This window comes from Babylonia areolata, chromosome 7, assembly GCF_041734735.1.
Source record: "Babylonia areolata isolate BAREFJ2019XMU chromosome 7, ASM4173473v1, whole genome shotgun sequence".
NCBI lineage: Eukaryota > Metazoa > Mollusca > Gastropoda > Neogastropoda > Buccinidae > Babylonia > Babylonia areolata.
Window position 1 is genome coordinate 23,182,256 of NC_134882.1, and position 22,596 is coordinate 23,204,851.

The window sequence follows — 22,596 nt, forward strand, 5'->3', positions numbered from 1 at the left end:
ACTCACACTGTCTCTCACTCTTTCTCATTAAATTAAGGTTTCGTAATGTAATCAAGACGACATATTACATGTTAGAGTCGAACAGTTCCACTAATTAGAATAATGGGAACTTTGCTCTACAAGTAAATCTGACGCTATCACCCAAAACGAAACACTACTTTGGATTAAATAAAACAGAGGGGAACCTCTGCAGCAGAAGGGGGACGAAACAAATTAGAAAAACCGACCAAATGGATGGCTTTTAATTAGGTCAACTGCGGTTTTTGTCAGAGACCAACCATTTTCTTTGCTAGGGTGAAAAACGCTGGACATGTCCAATGGAAGATTAAAGGAAGTAATCATATCATGAAGGGGTTTGAAATGTAAATGTGTATCTGGACATTCGAGCAAAAAATGTGGGATGTCAAGGGTCTTACCACAAATACACAGTGGTGACGGTTTCAAAAATCTGCATAACCATGCATTAGCTCTTAGCCTGTGTGTCAAGTTTCTTGTGGAAATTGATCCTGGGGGGTTAGTGCCTTTTTTTGCTGGAAGAGAGAGATCCCACCAGAGCTTCTTTTTTGAGTTTTCTAAGAACTGTTTCTGTCTGAAATTCCAGATATATGTTGAAAGAATAGTACAGGCTTCAGAAACAGAAATAGGAATATTGTGATTGATTGAAACTGAATTGTTCGATGCCGCTTCCTTGGCACAAAAATCGGCTATTTCATTGCCACGAAGATTAGAGTGTCCAGGAACCCACAAGATATATGATAGTGTCATGTACCTTTATTTTAATAGCATCCCTGCCTTCAAATTCAATCAACTTTTTAGTAAATATGACGAAAACAGTCTTTTCAGCAGACAGGAGAAAACCACTTTCTTTCATATATTCCACAATGTTGTCGATGGCATCTTGAAAATGCTTAATAATTTTATTTCGTTTTGATGTATTTTTTGTAATATTACAGTTTACATTCTTCCAGAGAGCTATGTCATCTACATAAGCTACTAATGTGGCACCATTTGTGTTGATATTTTTCATATCATAAAGCATTAGTGAAAACAGAGTGGGAGAAATCACACTTCCCTGGGGAACACCCATATTGACGGACCTTGATCTGGATAATATACCCCCTAATCTCACCTGGAATGTCCTCTGGGATAAGAATGACTTAAGAAATTTAAGAAATCGACCTCCCAACCCTACTGTATTTGCTTTATGAATCAATTTATAGTGCCACACAGAGTCATAGGCTCTATGAATGTCAAAGAAAGTTGCGACCGTGGAGTGACGCTTTGCGAGTGCCTTCTTAACATGAGAAGTTAGATGGACGACATGATCAGTAACACCCCTACCTCTTCTAAAACCAGCCTGGAAAGTAGGTAAAATTCCTTTCTTCTCCAGAAAGTGTTCTAATCTAGTTTTCAAAATTATCTCAAAAACCTTCCCAAGATGGGGAGTTAACGAAACAGGTCGGTTAGTGGAAGGGCTAGATTTAGGTTTTCCTTGTTTGTGAATAGGTACTATGGTTGCTTTCTTCCAATCAGTTGGAAGGATACCAGAATTCCAGCAAATCTGAAAAAAATCTAACACTCGTTTTAAAAAGATATTTGGAAAATGTCTGATCATGTTGTACGATATTGGATCTGAGCCTGTCGCAACTTTCCCTGACTTAACAGCATTGAGAGCACGGTATAGATCCCCCAGCGTTAGGTCTGCATTAATGTAAGATGCACTGCTATCATTCTTATCCATTTCACAGGGGCAGTTCATATCTTCAAACTGTTTCCTTCTCTTTTGCTCATAGGTTGGCAGGTATTCTGTCTGACTCATTTTTGCGAATGTATCCGCAAATAACTCGGCTTTCTCTTCCCTAGTTTTATACACAATATCATTTTCATACAAAGGAGGATCAGGAAGATTATAAACACCCTTTATTTGCTTTATTTCTCTCCACAGTTTTGAAGAGGCAGTTGGGTTGCTAGTACAGTCGTTAATCAGATTTGTGTAGTACATCTTTTTGGCAGCAGCCACTGTTTTATTACTAAAACTATTAGCCTGTTTATACTTGTTGTGCAGTTCTGATACTCTTTCTTTGGATTCGATTTTTCGATACCTATGCCAGTTTTTGGAAGCCTCTGTTTTCTTATTGACTGCTATTTCACATGAGCTGTTCCACCAAGGATTACCAGACCGTTTTGGATTGGTTATATACTTTACTTTTGGAATTGAACCATCAGCAGCCTTCAGAATAACATTCCTTAGAGACCGATAACAAATTTCTAAATCTTCTTGTGATGTAACATCAGTTTTGAAATTTAGTTCAGCAGAGTAATAAGCCAGCATATTACCAAACAGATCCCAGTTTGATTTCTTTTCATTATACTTCAACCCCATATTATCTTTAATTATGATCTCGTGTTTTACAGATAATACCATTTCAACTGGAAGGTGGTCACTCCCCAGTGGTGTTTTGAGAACTTGCCATTCAAAGTATGGATTTATATCAGTCGACACCAAAGAGATGTCTATTGAAGAATTTTTTTGATCTGCCCAATCAGCGATTCTTGTTATTGAACCATCATTTAAAGTTAAGTTAGAATTAACTATGGTATTCGCTAGATATTCATTGTTGGTTGTGAATTCGCAATTTTTGTCCGACCACAAGGCATGGTGCGCATTAAAATCCCCTAGAATTATCCAGCTATGGGATAAATCTAAATCCATTAACCAGTCAGCTTCACCTCTTGAAACTCCATCAGGGTAGTAACAGTTAACTACAATTAATGTTTTATCTAAAACAGAAAGCTCTATAGTTGAAGAATACAAACGTTTGTCTATACTATGACATGGTGGTTTTCTAGCTTTATATATGATTGAATCTGAAATATAGGTTGCAACTTTAACTTTTCCTTTGCGCTCTGTCTCATCAATAACTGGAGGGTAGAAGTAACCCTCTAACTTAGGGAGATTGCTTTTATAACAATTGAGGGACTGGAGGGCAATTATATGAAAGTTGTGATCTTGCAGAAAATGGATCAGATAGTCAAAATTACATTTACTTCTACAGTTCCATTGCAAAAAGCGAAATAGGCCTGCGCCACACCCATCATCATTACATCCTGCTGTCTGCATAAGTGAATAGATACACAGAATAAAGAGTATCCGTCTAATGTACTTCAGGAGAAGAAAAAATAAAGACACATTTACCTTACATACATTCATTTGGAATTCACACGGCAATTTGACAATATTGATTTCAGTTCAGAGATTGAGGACGTCATGACGCCCGTTATGTTTTTCATAATGCTGACAAACTGATAAGAAAGGTTTTCCAAAAACGTGATTATACTTCCAAGTAAAAAATCAGAAGGATCGGAAATTGCAGACACTGGTGAGATTGATTCTTTGCTCTGTTTGGGGTTGGTCTTCACAAATGTTGGTTGATGTGTATTGACAGGGGTTTTGCAGGATGGTGTTGATTGTTCTGAACAGCTTGATGTTTGATTAGATGGAGACTGCTGTGAGCTGATATATTTCCGTAATGGTGTTGACTGTTCTGAACAGCTAGATGATTTGCCAGATTTGTTATTTTCTTGTGTGTTGTCAGTTCTATCTTCCAATGTAACCCTGTCCTTGTCTGTCTTGTCTGTCTCCAACGGGTGTTTGGACCCATGCAGTAATTTTCCATGCACGTTCTTGGTAATTACAGTTGGCGGGATATCCCTGACTGGAGATTTAGTGATGCCATTTCTTAGTGCTAATGCATATGACTTTGGATTAGTAGTGGTAGGTTTAACTGTTTCCTCACCCGCTAGAGACCGGCTGTCTACGTCTGGCTTCACTGACTGTGCCCGGGCTAGAGCGATGGCTTCAACATATGGCATATGACTGGATGATTTTATTTTACCGGCAAGTACTCTGATTTTATACTCGGGGCAGCCAGGAAAAGAAGCTGCATGATTCCCTTGACAATTCACACATTTTTTGGAATGCTTACAGGTGTGAGCATCATGGCCAGGGAGACCACATCTTCCGCATACTTGTTTGGCTCGGCACGCATTTTTGGTGTGTCCCAAACGGTTGCAGCGGGTGCATCGAAATACCTGTGGGACGTAGGATTTCACCGCGAATGACTGATACCCTAATGAGATTTGCTTCGGAAGACTGCGTGTCAAAAAGGTAATCTTAACGGCGCGTGATTCGCTTCCATCCTTATTTTTTTAGTCTTTTCATAGATTTAACATTTGTAAATTCTCTTTAAAGTTCTAAGAGATTGGTTTCCAGGGGGATTGGTTTTATCACCCCTTCTGTAAAAACCTCCGGAACTGAACATTTGATAGTTATGCCAGCCAAACTTTCACATTTCAGAAGTGATTTTTGCTGATCAGCAGAAGTACAACCGATCAGCCACTTACCCGATGATAGCTGTTTTTGACCAAGGATGGGGCCAATAGTGTTGTTCCATAATTTTTTACTGAGGATTCCAATACCACTCAATGTGGCCGATCCCTTTTTTGTGCCCTCCAAAAGGACTGGAAATTGATACGAAACAGAAGTTTCATTTGACACTGTAGGCCAGGATGACGACGTGGTCTCCCTGTCACAAGACATATCCTCTGATTTGGACGAAAAAGGTGGGGACGATGGAGATGATGATGATGATGAGTTGGACACAGATACATGTTCATCTCTCTCTTTGAGAATTTCTTCAATGAAAAATGATTTCAACCTGTTTATCAGATGTTTTTTCCTCCCATGTTTGGGGAGATTATTTTCAGAAAGTAGTTTCTTCAATTGAGAAACTTTGGTCTGGTTTAAAAGATCTGGGTTTTCAAGGAATGCATTGAAGGTTGTAACGTTTGACATCACTGCGTCATGTATTAAAAACAAACAAGCAAAATGAATGGATGAATAGATAAATGATATTAATAATAATAATAAACAAAGTAAAAGGTAATACTGGAATAGTCCACCCTGTCACAAATATCGATACCTAACTTTGTTGAATGTTAGAATTATATTCTGAAACTAAATTTGGTGACAGGAAAGCTAGCTTTTTATAGTAAATTTAGAAACCTACTAATTTTCACCGGAAAGAAATCTAATATAGCCTCAACATGTCATAGTCTTCTCTTCAACATACACAGGCACACCAATACATCACGTCTGTAAAATTAACAGATTCAAATGTTAACTGTTCAGGAGCCGGCTGCCCCAAGTCGGCAGCAAGGTCGGCGACGTTTAATTTAGTGAATGTTGTTGTCACATTTTAAATTGTTATGGGGACCGTTCGTGAAAAAGTATCAAGGAAAACGTGTGTCGACAACTAGACCTGTGTTCAGTGGTATCTTATGTTGGGTATAGTTCATCGCTGACTGGGGAAATAAAAAAAACACGACAAGGCTCGAAGATAAAAATGTAGCAAATTCAGGGCAGTGAAAAGTAATACAACATACATGAGGTAGCGAGGTGATAGATCTGTCTGTTTATGTATTGGCGCATGTGGAGAATAGACGCTGACGGGGGCATCCGACAACCTCCTGGAGATGACGTTGCAAACTATGTGTCACAGTCCTCCCTATTTGTCCTCCCTCCGGAATCAGCCGCGAGCCAGCAATGAGACCGACACGTTGTGCTGGACTTGGCTCAAGCACCCGCCTGGAATCGTCAACACAAGTCACATGCGAAAAAATGCCGATGTAACTTTTTTCCGTCGCAATATAACCAAAATTGGTTCGCGACGAACAGATCCAGATCCAGATCCAGAATTCCATTCTAAAGCTCAGATCTTTGCGTCAATGGAAACACACGCGCGCGCGCACGCACACACACTCACATACACGGACGCACACACACATACATACAAACTGCACACACACACATACACACACGCACGCACGCACGCACACACACACACAATATATATATATATTTAGACCTAATGACACAAACATTAACCAGCCAGAGAGACGGGCAGACCAACTGACAAAGACTGGTATTTATCGATACGGTAAGCTCTTGGGTATGTTCCCATACTCACCCCCCCCCCCTCACCCACACCCCCTCACCCCACCACCGTCCCCCCCCCCCTCATTCCCCCCTGTCCTCCCCCCCCCCCCCCCATCCCCCGACACACACACAAATATTAACATACAGGCATGCAAGCTGACAGTCAGACTGCCGGACAAAACAGTGGAAGTAATGGATATGGAAAGCTCCGATATATATCTATATACAACCTACCTGTATGACGAGTTTCTATCTGATCTTTGGAGCCACCTGAGAGGGGGCAGACGCTCGCTCTCCTTGATTGCCAGCGGTGCTGTCCTGTGGAAATTCTCAACCCGCTTTCTGTGTTATTCTGTTCTGTGGTCTCTGAAAACCGCAACCTCTGTAGGTTTGTGAAAGTTGGTGTGTGTATGCGTGTGTGTCAGGGAGGAGGGGGGGGGTGTTGGGATGTGGGGGGAATATGTGTGTGTACATGCATGTGTGTATGTATATGCGTGTGCGGGGAGGGGGGTTAATGGTGGTGGTATGTCTGTGTGTCTCGGTGTATGTGCGTGCGCGTGCATGTGTGCATGTGTGCACGTTTGCGAGCGCGCGCGCGCGTGTGTGTGTCTATGGTTTGTGTGTGTGCACGCGTGTGTGTGTATGTGTGTGTGTGTGTGCGTGTGTGTGTGCGTGTGTGTATGTGTGTGTGCGTGTGGGAACCCTCTCAGTAAGGAAGACAGCATCAAAAATAGATGGGTTCCCATCTTTGTTATTGACCACTGTTGTTGGGCTGTATGGCTCATCTCGTAGTCTCATTGCTTTGACACTTTTGTAGAACTGTCGTGGTGACTGCTTGCACAGTTCACTTAATTCCTCGCCATATTTCATCCATAACTGTTCCTTGGCGCTTCTGACTGTCCTCTTACAGTGTCGTCTTGCCAGTCTATACCTCACATAATCCTCATCTAGCCATCTACAACAACAGTATGAGTGCAGTCCGCACCCAAAACGGACTCACAGACTGGTTCGAGGTGTCATCAAGGGTGTGTTCTATCACCGTTACTTTTCATCATATACATGGATAAAATCACAAAAGAAGCAAACCCCAACCCAGAAGATCTGAATGAGATGCTGTTCGCAGATGACCAAAGCCTGGTACATGAGAAAGAAGAACAACTTCAAGAGCACACAGACAGACTTAACACACAGTGTGAGGAGCTCAACATGAAGATCAGCATCAGCAAAACCGAGACGATGAAGGTCAGCAGAACACCTGGCAACCTAAACATCAACGTCAACGGAATTCCGCTGAAACAAGTCAGCGAGTTCAAGTATCTCGGCAGTATTTTCTCGGAAGATGGACGTCTCAACAGAGAGATTGAGACGAGAGTACAGAAGGCTAACAGCGTCAGCTACCAGCTTGCCCCACTCCTCAAACATCCCAACATCCCCATTGAGACCAAAGCCAAACTCATTACCTCCATCTTCATCCCCACCTTGACCTACCAGTGCCAGACATGGACCCTGACAAAAAGTCTGGAACGCAAAATAACCACTTGCGAGATGCGATGTCTGAGGAGAGCCGTCAACAAGACCAGACGGGACATGATCAGAAACACCAGGATCAGAGAAATGGTGGGAACAACACCTGTCCTCCACCATATCCAAAGGCAAACGATCAGATGGTTTGGACATCTAACACGTATGGCACCTCACCAGATGGCCAGTAAAGCGTACAACAAAAGGATATCAGGATACAAGGCAAGAGGAAGACCAAGGAAGACCTGGATTGACAGTGTGAAAGAAACCCTGAAGACCCACAACATTCCACCCAACGAGGCCTTCCAGCTTGCCAGGGCCCGTCAGCTCTTTCTCCCCTCGACGCCCTAGATGGTACAAGAGGACGGATAAAGTAAAGTAAGTAAGTAAGCTCTAATTACCTGACCAACACTGCAAGTGTCTGTATCTCTCGGGCCTGGTTAACACCGGGATATCATTATGACAGGAAGCGTAAAGTACAACCTTGTCATGCAGTCCCAAACCAAAATGGACGTCCATAGCAACATCGTTATCGTCATCATCATCCTCCCCCTCCTCCATCATCATCAATATAAACAAAAGTCTCAAAGTCTGTGGCCTTTCATGCCCTGCTCTCATGGTGACCTCAGTTTCGATACCCCTCCACTTCCGTGCTTGGGGTGAGTCCTGTCAATGTTGTTAGTGTCGGCAGATTCATGGCGGGCTGTTGTTTGAGGGACGTGGTGGCGGTCTCCACTCTGGGAGGGACGCTCACTCAGTCTGGCTCCGTGACTAAGCCATTATTGTCGTTAGTAGGGGGCTTAGTAGGTGGTGTCCTAAGTACGTTAAATCAGAACAGGCACTACTGAACACCACCGAAGTGACTCAGCAGCAGTGCAGGGTCTCCTCTGGTATGTGGCCTCCTGGCGACCTAACATCGATGGCTCCCTGTGGACTGTCGACGCTGGGACTGCGACGGACGAACCCGGGTGTAGCCGTGTATGGGGGAATCTAAATGAGCGGCGTGGGAGTAATGCCACTGAAACGGTGCAGATGATGGGGCAGCAAAAAAAAAAAAAAATAATAATAATAATAATAATAATAATAACAAAAACAAAATGAGTTTGATGTCTGCGTGGGATGAAGCAAATAGAAAAAGGAAAAAAGGTGTAATCCAAATTATAAAATCACTCAGGAGACTGCGTTCGACTGACGCATAGCTTTTCTGGAGACATTTCGACACACAACTTGAACCAGCCTTGTACTATGGAGCAGAAATATGGGGACTCATTTCAGGTAACCAAATAGGAAAGGTACATACATTTGCAATAAAGCGCTTTCTTGGTGTCCCATTACATTCATCAAACACTATAATGTATGGCGAAACCGGCAAAACCGGCAGGTACCCATTGCATATTAGATCAATTGTAAAATGCATAAAATATTGGCTCAAACGAACAAGACTGCCAATATCACGACTATGTAGACAAGCATACGAGGTGATGCTGCTGCTAGAGGAGAAGGGCAAACAGAACTGGGTATTCCACATTAAGAAAACACTAACGGAACATGGATTCGGTCTTGTTTGGATGTGCCAAGGAGTAGGGCACGAGAGTGGCTTTGTATCTGAATTTAAAGATAGACTTATAGCATGTTACAAACAAATCTGGCACGGAGAAATAGAGAGCAATGATGATTATAAACTGTTCTATTCATTTAAATCAATATTTCAGACAGAGAAGTATATTAAGATTATTACAAATAAATGGCATAAAATCTGCTTTGCGAAGGTCATATTGAGAGCACTTGGACTGAATGCCAACAGAAGATGATTCAATTCAGACGTAGCAACATCTTGCCCAATGTGTGGCGAAAGCCCAGAAGACGAAAATCATTTCATATTTAACTGCAAAAGATACGATGAATTGCGAAAAAACTGTACCACTTTCAATACAGCTCCAGCGCAGAGAAAAGATTTGTTCGGCATACTGCTGACAGAAAATGAAGATATGATACTTTCACTTGTAAAATATGTATCCGAGGCAATAAATACACGGAAAACGTCCATCATCGATCCAAATACTCGTTAATCAATTAGAAATTAGTATGGGTTCTATGAGGAAAAAAGCATAGATAAAAAGGAAGGGCTACATTTGGATGGTCAATCTCGACATTGTAATTATATGATGTGTTCGTATTGATATGATGGGTTTTGATGTTGAGGCATAAATAATTATGTCATGATTTACATATCCTTTATTATGTGTTTGGATTGATATGATGTGTGTTGATGTTACATGCGTAAATATTTTTTTTATATGATTTATATGTACTTTGTTCTTCTGTGTACTGTCCAAACCTTGGAGATGAATGACTGAAAAAAAGGCACATTACCCCCCTGTCACATGTACTTTAAGCTAATGACAAAGTGTCACAAATCTCTTATCAGCTGATGATGTTTCAATCCTGTTTTTTTCCTTTCTGTTCCATCTTATCTGTTTTGCACCATTTTGTTCTGATTAGTACCTACTATGTAAACAGAGCTTTTCAGCTAATGGCATTAAACATTTCAGTGTTCAGTGTTCAGTATCTATCTATCTATATATCTATCTCTATCTCTGTATGTATGTGTATATGTATGTATCTATGTACTTCAATCAATTTGCATATATACATATATATTTATGATGTGTGTATTTATTATCTTATGAATGTGCACGCTTTCTCGCCTTGCATGAAGACATTATGATTAGACATATGTGCATGTTTATTTATGCATGTATTTGAGTATGTCCGAATATCCGATATGTTTCTTCACTAACCCTTTGTTATTTTTACGAGTATTTTTATTTCATTATTTCTTTGGCCTTAGGGCTGACTGTAAAAAAATCATATGCATGCTGATTCCATTTCCCTCATCTAAAGAGTTCGTTTGTCTCTGTCTCTGTTTCTGTCTTACTCTCTCTCTCTCTCTCTCTCTCTCTCTCTCTCTCTCTCTCTCTCTCTCACACACACACACACACACACACACACACACACACACACACACACACACACACACACACACACACACACACACACTGTATAAAGCACTGTTTTCTTCCCTGTCTCTGTGTGTTTTACACTCAGGTGATAAGCCTTCGTATTTGCTATTTTTCGCAAACATTTCAACAAAGATTTCTGCCTTTTCCTGATCTGATAGAAACTTGTTTTGTGAGTCATTTGATATTGGGCAACTTGGTAACTTTATTCCATTTTTCATTTCTTTCATTTTTGTCCAAACTTTATTAAAGTCTTTATGATCTGAAATTTCTTGTGAACAAAATGATGACCAATGATCTTTTTTAGCTTGGGCTACAGTCATATTACTCTGAGTGTTTGCTTTCTTCATTTCTTTGTGGTTTGGGGGCTTACTGTCCGCGAGGTAGTTCTTAAATGTTTCTTTCTTGTAACTAACTGCCTTTTCACATGCATCATTCCACCAGACATTGCCTGAACGGTCACCTGACTTCACAGCCTTTACTTTTGGTATCGACATATCAGCTGCTGATAACACAGCTTCTGTAAAATTTGATCCCATTCCGCAAAATGACTTGTGGTTTAATTCTCCTATTACATATGAGGAGTTACAAACCGCTATAGCTTCCCTTGGCAATAAAAAAAAGTTCAGTTGGAATCGATGCACTATCGAATGTGATGCTAAAACACATCCCAAAAAATTGTATCGTTTTCCTACACAAAATATATCAGAAATGTTGGACATCTGGAACTGTACCACAGATATGGAAAACATCAATAGTTGTACCGGTTTTAAAAGCAGGAAAAAATAAACGTAATAAAAATAGTTACAGGCCTATTGCTTTGACCTCGCATGTCTGTAAATTGATGGAAAAAATAGTCCTGTTTAGAATTATAACTTACTGCGAAAAATACAATATCATTCCAGTGAACCAGGCTGGATTTAGAAAAGGAAGATCAACGGTCGAACACCTAGTAAAGATTACAACTCAAATAAAACATCAGTTTGCCCGCAGAAAAAGTGTCCTCGCAACGTTTTTTGACGTAAAAAAAGCCTACGATCAGGTTTGGCACAAACGTCTTTTATTCAAACTGAAATCAGTTGGAATATCTGGTAATCTCTATGAGTATATTAAAAGTTTTTTATCTAATAGAATTATTCAAGCAAGGGTGGGAACACATTATTCTTTGCCACATAAACTTGACATGGGAATTCCACAGGGCTCAGTTATAGCCCCTATTCTCTTTAATATTCTTATTCAGGATCTACCAAAGGCATTGTCAAATCGTGTAGTTTTAGTACAGTATGCTGATGATATATGTATGTGGATGGGTGTCAATCTAAAAAAGTCAACCCCACAAAGAGCACAGAATTATATACGTCGTTTGTATCAGTCTGATCTCGATAACATTGTTAACTATATGTTTGAAAATGGTCTAGCTTTGTCGACTGAAAAAACATGTATGATGTTGTTTAATTCAGGTGGTAACCCATCTAGCACACCCATTTTTAAATTACTTGGTGACGTCATTGATTATAAACAGGTAGTGAAGTTTTTAGGCGTTTATCTTACTTCAAAGCTGACATGGAACATTCACTTTGATTACATCTTAACAAAGGCAAGGAAAAGTATCAATTTTATGAAAATTATAAGCCGCTTACCCTGGGGAATGGATACAAAAACATTGATTCATCTTGCCATGGCCCTTGTAAGATCTAAGATAACCCATGCACAAGAAATATTTTTCAGTGCACCTAAATATCTATTACAAAAGATTCAAAGTGTAGACTGTAAGGCTATCAAAATTGCCCTCGGAGTGCCCTCTCATGCATCAAATCAGGAAACATACAAAACAGCCGGAATTCTTCCCTTAAATGAACATCGTGAGTTAGCAACAGCAAAATTCGCTGTGAGGTACACTTCAATGACAAAAAATTTCATTGCTGATGAACTGACAGTAAGATCAGACATTGATTTTCCTAAAAGAGCTAAAGCCATCTCATCACAAGAAACAGTTGCAACTTACATTTCAAATCTGTTAAAAGAATCTGAAGTTAACATGAAAGAGTTAGCTGCAAAACCACATCATTCTCCTGTTCCTTTTTGGGAAATGTTGAAAGCGGATTTTGATATCACTTACTCTGAAACAAAAAAGGAAGAAAACATCAATATCACGACAAGTACTGCCAGAATTCATATAACAGAAAAATATCAGAATCATCTCCATGTATTTACAGATGGATCTGTTCTTGATGACAAAAACGCTGGTGCGGCTTTCTATATTCCTGCCTTTAAAGTTGAAAAATCTTACTTTATTGGAAAACACCTTTCCATATTCACAGCTGAGCTAATTGCTATTATACAAGCTCTGAACTACTTAGTGAGCCATCAAATAGTTTTCTCGAAAATAGCATTCTTTGTTGATTCCAAATCAGTACTTTATGCTCTAGAACTATTCAGCCTTGAAACAAGACCTGACTTAGTTATTGAGGCAAATCATTTGGTACATTGTTTAAGGATTAAAGGGACTGAGGTCAGTTTTTGTTGGGTGCCTTCTCATGTGGGCATTCTTGGCAATGAAACTGTTGATAAAGCAGCTAAAAGAGGAGCGCAAGATTCAGAAAAATCGACAAAAATACATGTCCGTCTCTCCGTAAAAGAGGCATACACATTGTTAGAAAAATCAGCATGGGGTCGATTTCATAACCGATGGAAGTTAAAGTTTTTAAACCATAAAGGAACATTATTCCCCGAGAATATTATTAAAGAAAAGATACCGAATCCATCAGCTTGCTATACAAGATTAATAACCTCTACTTTCTTCCGTATAAAACTTGATGCGCTGAAGATAAAGTATAGTAAAAATGTTACATGCATCTGTGGTAAGCAGTTCAGCTTGCATCATTGTTTGTTTCACTGCCAGCAGTTACGTACCTTCTTGCCCAAGTATTTCAAAGAGAATAATAATTCTGCAGATGATTTTTGTAAAGTTATTTCTGACGAGGTTCTTATGGTCGAACTTTCACAGGCATTAGTTCATAGCCCTATTTCTACATTCCTTTAATGCACTTCAGAATTGTGTTAATGGTTTCTGATTATTATAATTATTATTATTGAATTGTTACTGTTAAATGTAATAGCATGTTAGTTATACCCCATGCCCCCACCCCACCCCACCCCTTTAATTTTTTTTTTTTTTTTTTTTTTTTTTTAACGTCTAATATCACTGATAGTGAAAAGACGCTAAACAAAAGAACGAACACACACACACACACACACACACACACACACACACACACACACACACACACACACCATTTTGGCTCAGTATCATTCTACTCGATGTTGGCATTGTTTGCGATCAGCTGCGTGTCATTTTTGCACTGTGATACTGGGCAGAGGTGAGAAGGTTGATGCTTGATTCTTAGTGTGTGTGTGTGTGTGTGTGTGTGTGTGTGTGTGTGTGTGTGTGTGTGTGTGTGTGTACGTGCGTGTGTGGGTCAGTCAGTCAGTCTGTCTGTCTGTCTGCCTTCATGTGTATATGTGTATATTTTTTTTAATTAGTTTCTCTGTGTGTACGTACGTGTGTGCGTGCGTGCGTGCGCGCGACAGACACAGATACAGATACAGACTAACAGACAGAGAAAGAGATATTAGGAGAGACAGATGCGTTTTCTTTTTTTTCTTCCTTTCTTTTTTGGGTTTTTTTTGTTTGTTTATTTGTTTGTTTTTTGTTTTTTGTTTGTTTGTTTGTTTGGGGTTTTTTATGTTTTTTGTTTGTTTGTTTTTTTGTTTTGTACTCTCCTTTTCGGCTGCGGGATAAAGACTGAAAAATATCTAGTTACAAAGAAACCAGGTACATTTTTAAGTAGACTGTTATGACACTCTTCGTGTGTACTGGATTTACGCCAAGGGCTGACACGTGTTCAGTCTGACATGTGAGATATTGAAATACAGAACCAGACTCTACACCCCGTGTTCCCTGTGACGTGTCCAGTCTGACAAGTGATATATTGAAATACAGAACCAGACTCTACACCCCGTGTTCCCTGTGACGTGTCCAGTCTGACAAGTGATATATTGAAATACAGAACCAGACTCTACACCCCGTGTTCCCTGTGACGTGTCCAGTCTGACAAGTGAGATACTGAAATACAGAACCAGACTCTACACCCCGTGTTCCCTGTGACGTGTCCAGTCTGACAAGTGAGATATTGAAATACAGAACCAGACTCTACACCCCGTGTTCCCTGTGACGTGTCCAGTCTGACAAGTGAGATATTGAAATACAGAACCAGACTCTACCCCCCGTTTCCTGTGACGTGTCCAGTCTGATAAGTGATATATTGAAATACAGAACCAGACTCTACACCCCGTGTTCCCTGTGACGTGAGAGAAAGAGAGGAAGGGAGAGGGAGTATGAAAGAGGGGGTGGGGTGCAGAGATAGGGTATTATGTTTATAGACAGATAGATGTGTGTGTGTGTGTGTGTGTGTGTGTGTGTGTGTGTGTGTGTGTGTGTGTGTGTGTACAAAGAGACATGGATACAGATATGAGACATACATACAGACAGACAGAGACAAAGAGAGAGAAAGGAAAAGAGATAACAAAATATGGTCTCCGCAGCTCATTTGTCAAGAGAGCGAGAGAGACAGAGACACACAGACAGACACACACAATCACATACACAATTATTGAATTGTTACTGTTAAAGTTAATTTCATGTTAGTTATGCATTTCAAACGCATGATAGCCAGGAAACTTGCAAGGGATCTTGAACACAGGCACATTCTCCCTTCAAATCAAGGTGGTTACAGAACAGGCAAGTCCACATGGGAAAATGCAGCTGCTTTTGCATATGAGGTGTATGAAGGATTTCAAAGAAAAGAAGAAACACTAGCAGTAGCAATTGACCTTGAAGATGCCTACAATAAAGTCCAGTTTGCGCACCTCATGGAGCTGCTACTAAGGTATGGAGTAAGTTTGACACTGACAAGATGGATAGCAGCAGCGCTTCAGGAAAGAACCGTCGTCCTACGCCTCGGAGATTGGATGTCTGCACCTTCTAAACTATCCATGGGACTGCCACAAGGGTCTCCGCTCTCTCCTGTCCTCTACAATGTCTACACGAAGGGCCCTGCAGACTTAAACAACAATGGAATTGCTCGGGTGCTTACCCTTGCGGATGACGGCCTGGTCTTCAAAACTTCGAAAAATGCTCAGGAAAGAACTGAAGCCGTCCAGAAACAACTAAATAATATTGCTCAATGGTGCAAAGACACAGGATCTTCCATCAATCCAGCGAAAGCCCAAACGTTGCTGTGCACCCTCAACAACAAAACCGCGAGCAAATCACCACCTTCTGTGTCATTCGATGGGATTCAAATTGAGAAAACTGAATGCCTACGCTACCTAGGAATACACTTCGACAGGATGCTGACCTTCAGAAAACATACGGAAAATACTGTTCTCAAATGCAAAAAGGGCCTTTCAGTCTTAAAAGCAATGGCAACCAAAGGAATTGAACAAAGCCACCTCTTCCTGCTATACCAATCACTCGTCCTCAGTGTGATCGACTACGGACTTGGGCTAACAACACCGTCTCAAAGCAACCTCCTAAAATTAGAAAGAGTCCAAAATGAAGCTATGAGGCTGATCCTTGGAACAACAAAAGACACGCCCACAGAAACCATGCGATACCTGCTTGACCTTCCGTCAGTGCAGGCCAGAAACAAGTTAGAACAGGTCAAGACCTACTTCAAAGCATTAGAAAACCCTCAAAACCCACTGCATGACGCAGTCAAAGAACCAAAAGGCAGCCGTCTAGGACGAGGAAGATCATGGATGGGGCAAGCAGAAGACACAATCCAGCTAGTATGCCGACTACAAGACCTGAAAGAAACAAAAGAATGGGAGAAAACCCCAAAAAACCTCAACCATCTATTCAACACAGTCATTTCACCCACTCTAGGAAGACATTGTCGGGAATGGCCAGAGGGCAAAACTGATGCGGAAGTGAAGCTGCTTATAGAAGAAAACAGTAAAGAAGAGGACATCATCATATACACAGATGGCTCAGTCACCAAAGACCAGTCTGGCTGGGGATTCACAGCGAAACAAAATGGAAAAACAATTTGGGAAGAGAATGCTGCCTACAAAGTCACAACCTCCAGCCTAACGATGGAAGTTGAAGCTGTGACACATGCCCTCCAGTGGCTATCGTCCATCCATACGCCCGGAAACCAACATGCCATGATTCTAACCGACTCAATGAACCTCATACAGAAAATTGAAAACGGAATGGGAAGCCCAGAGTGGCATAAGGCAATGCGCAACTTTCAGATTAAAAAACTCACATGGTCATACTGCCCGGGACATGCAGGTGTTAAGGGAAATGAGCGAGCTGACAGACTTGCTGGTAACGCAACACCAACGAGCGGCCTACATCTAGGAAAATCGGAAATCCTCAGAAAAGTCAAAGAATACCAAAAAGAACAGGTACAAGGCCATCACACCATCGATCGCCTCAAAGAAATAGAAGCAGAGAGAGGGAGCGGCCGCAAGTCTAACATGAAAGGTAGAGCACGATACTTTGCAAATCAAACAAATATCGGCATCATTTCCAAACCAACATTGCGCAAATTTCTTCAAAATGGAACAGAGTCTCTGTGGGCCTTTCCAAATACAATAGACCGAGCAACACACTAGACGCCACGTTCTTGGCATCAGAGATCTTTTCCCATCCCTCTTGCGGCCAGTCAGTGGCGGCTGTGTGTGTTTGTGTGTATGTGTGGGTCTGTGCTTTTGAGTGCGTTTGTGAATGCGCGAGAGTGAAAGTGTACACAAGTGTCAGGAGAGATATGTGTACGTGTGTGTGTGTGTGTGTGTGTGTGTGTGTGTGTGTGTGTGTGTGTGAGGGGAGGTGGGAGTGCGGGGGGAGGTGGGGTAGAGGATGAGGTATGTGAGTGTATGCATGCCTACACTGTGGGAGCAACAGGATATTGGAACGTATATATATATATATATATATATATATATATATATATATATATATATATATATATATATATATATCTTTGTATGTACGTGTGTGGGGTTGGGGGTGGGAGATATGGGAGTATGTGTGTGTGCTTGTACAAGTAAGTGTTCATCTCTGTGAGTGTGTGTTTGTGTGTGTGTGTGTGTGTGTGCCGTGGAAGCTGCGATACGTAGACTAGAAATGAGTGTGTGGAGGAGGGGGTAGAGGAGGTGCAGGGTAATGTGTGTGTGTGTGTGTGTGTGTGTGTGTGTGTGTGTTGGAGCTCATGTACGTTTATATGTATTTGACTGTGCTTTCATATGTGCTTGTACAAGTAAGTGTTCATCTCTGTGAGTGTGTGTTTGTGTGTGTGTGTGTGTGTGTGCCGTGGAAGCTGCGATACTTAGACTAGAAATGAGTGTGTGGAGGAGGGGGGTAGAGGAGGTGCACGGTAATGCGTGTGTGTGTGTGTGTGTGTGTGTGTGTGTGTGTGTTGGAGCTCATGTACGTTTATATGTATCTGACTGTGCTTTCATATATGTGAAACTGCATGTTTGGTGCATTTCTGTTATGCATGTGTGGGTGTATGTGTGAATGTGTGTCTTCATATTTTACATTTATTCGCTTATTTATCACCATTGTTGTCTTATTTATTTATTTATTTATGTTTTATTATTATCATTTTATTAGTATTACTAATATTATTACAACTACCTTTTTCTATATTATAATTATTATTTATTTATTTATGCAAGCTTATCTATTATTTATTCCCCCGGTTTGTTTGTTTGGTTTTGGGGTGTTTTTTTTGTTTTGTTTTGTTTTTCTCAAGGCCTGACTAAGCGCGTTGGGTTACGCTGCTGGTCAGGCATCTGCTTGGCAGATGTGGTGTAGCGTATATGGCTTTGTCCGAACGCAGTGACGCCTCCTTGAGCTACTGAAACTGAAACTGAAACTATGCATTTCGTAGTAGTTTTCTACCGTTTCTGTTTTATTCTCATTTCTCTTTCCCCTCTCCGTACCCCTCCCACCCCCTTTTTTTCTCTTTTTTTTTATTTAAAAAAAAAATTTTTATCGTCTAGTATCACTAATAGTGAAAAGATGCTAAACTAAAAACGAACACACACAGACAAAGACAGACACACAGACACAGACACACAGACACAGACACAGACACACACAGACACACACACACACACACACACACACACACACACACACACACACACACACACACACACACACACACACACACACAGATAGCAGACTGACGAAGAGAGAGTTAGACAGACACACAGTCAGATAGAGACAGAGTCAAAAACAGGGACAGGCACTCGGACTGACAGACAGACAGGGAGACAGACAGGCAATCAGGACAGGCACTCAGACAGAGAGACAGGCAATCAGGACAGGCACTCAGACAGACAGACAGGCAATCAGGACAGGCACTCAGACAGACAGACAGGGAGACAGACAGACAATCAGGACAGACACTCAGACAGACAGACAGACAGACAGGCAATCAGGACAGGCACTCAGACAGACAGACAGACAGGCAATCAGGACAGGCACTCAGACAGACAGACAGACAGGCAATCAGGACAGGCACTCAGACAGACAGACAGACAGGCAATCAGGACAGGCACTCAGACAGACAGACAGACAGGCAATCAGGACAGGCACTCAGACAGACAGACAGACAAGCAATCAGGACAGGCACTCAGACAGACAGACAGGCAATCAGGACAGGCACTCAGACAGACAGACAGGCGATCAGGACAGGCACTCAGACAGACAGACAGGCGATCAGGACAGGCACTCAGACAGATAGACAGACAGACAATCAGGACAGGCACTCAGACAGACAGACAGACAGACAATCAGGACAGGCACTCAGACAGACAGACAGGCAATCAGGACAGGCACTCAGACAGACAGACAGGCAATCAGGACAGGCACTCAGACAGACAGGCAGACAGACAATCAGGACAGACACTCAGACAGACAGACAGGCAATCAGGACAGGCACTCAGACAGACAGACAGGCAATCAGGACAGGCACTCAGACAGACAGACAGACAATCAGGACAGGCACTCAGACAGACTGACAGACAGACAGACGGGCAATCAGGACAGGTACTCAGACAGACGGACAGGCAGATAGACAGGCAATCAGACAGACAGACAGACAGAGAGGCAATCAGGACAGGCACTCAGACAGACAGACAGACAATCAGGACAGGCACTCAGACAGACTGACAGACAGACAGACGGGCAATCAGGACAGGCACTCAGACAGACAGACAGGCAATCAGGACAGGCACTCAGACAGCCAGACAGACAGACAGACAATCAGGACAGGCACTCAGACAGACAGACAGACAGACAGACAATCAGGACAGGCACTCAGACAGACAGACAGACAGACAATCAGGACAGGCACTCAGACAGACAATCAGGACAGGTACTCAGACAGACAGACAGGCAATCAGGACAGGCACTCAGACAGACAGACAGACAGGCAATCCGGACAGGCACTTAGACAGACAGACAGACAGGCAATCAGGACAGGCACTCAGACAGACAGACAGACAGACAGACATACAGATTCAAAAACAGGGACAGACAATCAGGACAGGCACTCAGACTGACAGACAGACAGACAGACAGGCAATCAGGACAGGAACTCAGACAGACAGACAGACAATCAGGACAGGCACTCAGACAGACAGACAGACAATCAGGACAGGCACTCAGACAGTCAGACAGACAGACATACAGATTCAAAAACAGGGACAGACAATCAGGACAGACACTCAGACTGACAGACAGACAGACAGGCAATCAGGACAGGCACTCAGACAGACAGACAGACAATCAGGACAGGCACTCAGACAGACAGACAGGCAATCAGGACAGGCACTCAGACTGACTGACAGACAGACAGACAGACAGGACAGGCACTCAGACAGACAGACAGACAGACAGGCAATCAGGACAGCAATCAGGACAGGCACTCAGACAGACTGACAGACAGACAGACAGGCAATCAGGACAGGCACTCAGACAGACAGGCAGACAGACAATCAGGACAGACACTCAGACAGACAGACAGGCAATCAGGACAGGCACTCAGACAGAGAGACAGGCAATCAGGACAGGCACTCAGACAGACAGACAGACAATCAGGACAGGCACTCAGACAGACTGACAGACAGACAGACGGGCAATCAGGACAGGCACTCAGACAGTCGGACAGGCAGATAGACAGGCAATCAGACAGACAGAGAGGCAATCAGGACAGGCACTCAGACAGACAGACAGACAATCAGGACAGGCACTCAGACAGACTGACAGACAATCAGGACAGGCACTCAGACAGCCAGCCAGACAGAGAGACAATCAGGACAGGCACTCAAACAGCCAGACAGACAGACAGACAATCAGGACAGGCACTCAGACAGACAGACAGACAGACAGACAGACAGACAATCAGGACAGGCACTCAGACAGACAATCAGGACAGGTACTCAGACAGACAGACAGGCAATCAGGACAGGCACTCAGACAGACAGACAGACAGGCAATCCGGACAGGCACTTAGACAGACAGACAGACAGCAATCAGGACAGGCACTCAGACAGACAGACAGACAGACAGACAGACAGACAGATTCAAAAACAGGGACAGACAATCAGGACAGGCACTCAGACTGACAGACAGACAGACAGACAGGCAATCAGGACAGGCACTCAGACAGACAGACAGACAATCAGGACAGGCACTCAGACAGTCAGACAGACAGACAGACATATTCAAAAACAGGGACAGACAATCAGGACAGACACTCAGACTGACAGACAGACAGACAGGCAATCAGGACAGGCACTCAGACAGACAGACAGACAATCAGGACAGGCACTCAGACAGACAGACAGGCAATCAGGACAGGCACTCAGACTGACTGACAGACAGACAGACAGACAGACAGACAGACAATCAGGACAGGCACTCAGACAGACAGACAGACAGACAGGCAATCAGAACAGCAATCAGGACAGGCACTCAGACAGACTGACAGACAGACAGACAGACAATCAGGACAGGCACTCAGACAGACAGGCAGACAGACAGGCAATCAGGACAGACACTCAGACAGACAGACAGACAATCAGGACAGGCACTCAGACAGACAGACAGACAATCAGGACAGGCACTCAGACAGACAGACAATCAGGACAGGCACTCAGACAGTCAGTCAGACAGACATACAGATTCAAAAACAGGGACAGACAATCAGGACAGACAGACAGACTGACAGACAGACAGACAGGCAATCAGGACAGGCACTCAGACAGACAGACAGGCAATCAGGACAGGCACTCAGACAGACAGACAGGCAATCAGGACAGGCACTCAGACAGACGGACAGACAGACAGACAGACAATCAGGACAGGCACTCAAACAGTCAAACAGACAGACAGGCAATCAGGACAGGCACTCAGACAGACGGACAGGCAGATAGACAGGCAATCAGACAGACAGGCAGACAGACAGGCAATCAGGACAGGCACTCAGACTGACTGACAGACAGACAGACAGACAGACAGACAGACAGACAATCAGGACAGGCACTCAGACAGACAGACAGACAGACAGGCAATCAGAACAGCAATCAGGACAGGCACTCAGACAGACTGACAGACAGACAGACAGACAATCAGGACAGGCACTCAGACAGACAGGCAGACAGACAGGCAATCAGGACAGACACTCAGACAGACAGACAGACAATCAGGACAGGCACTCAGACAGACAGACAGACAATCAGGACAGGCACTCAGACAGACAGACAATCAGGACAGGCACTCAGACAGTCAGTCAGACAGACATACAGATTCAAAAACAGGGACAGACAATCAGGACAGACACTCAGACTGACAGACAGACAGACAGGCAATCAGGACAGGCACTCAGACAGACAGACAGGCAATCAGGACAGGCACTCTGACAGTCAGACAGACATGCAGATTCAAAAACAGGGACAGACAATCAGGAC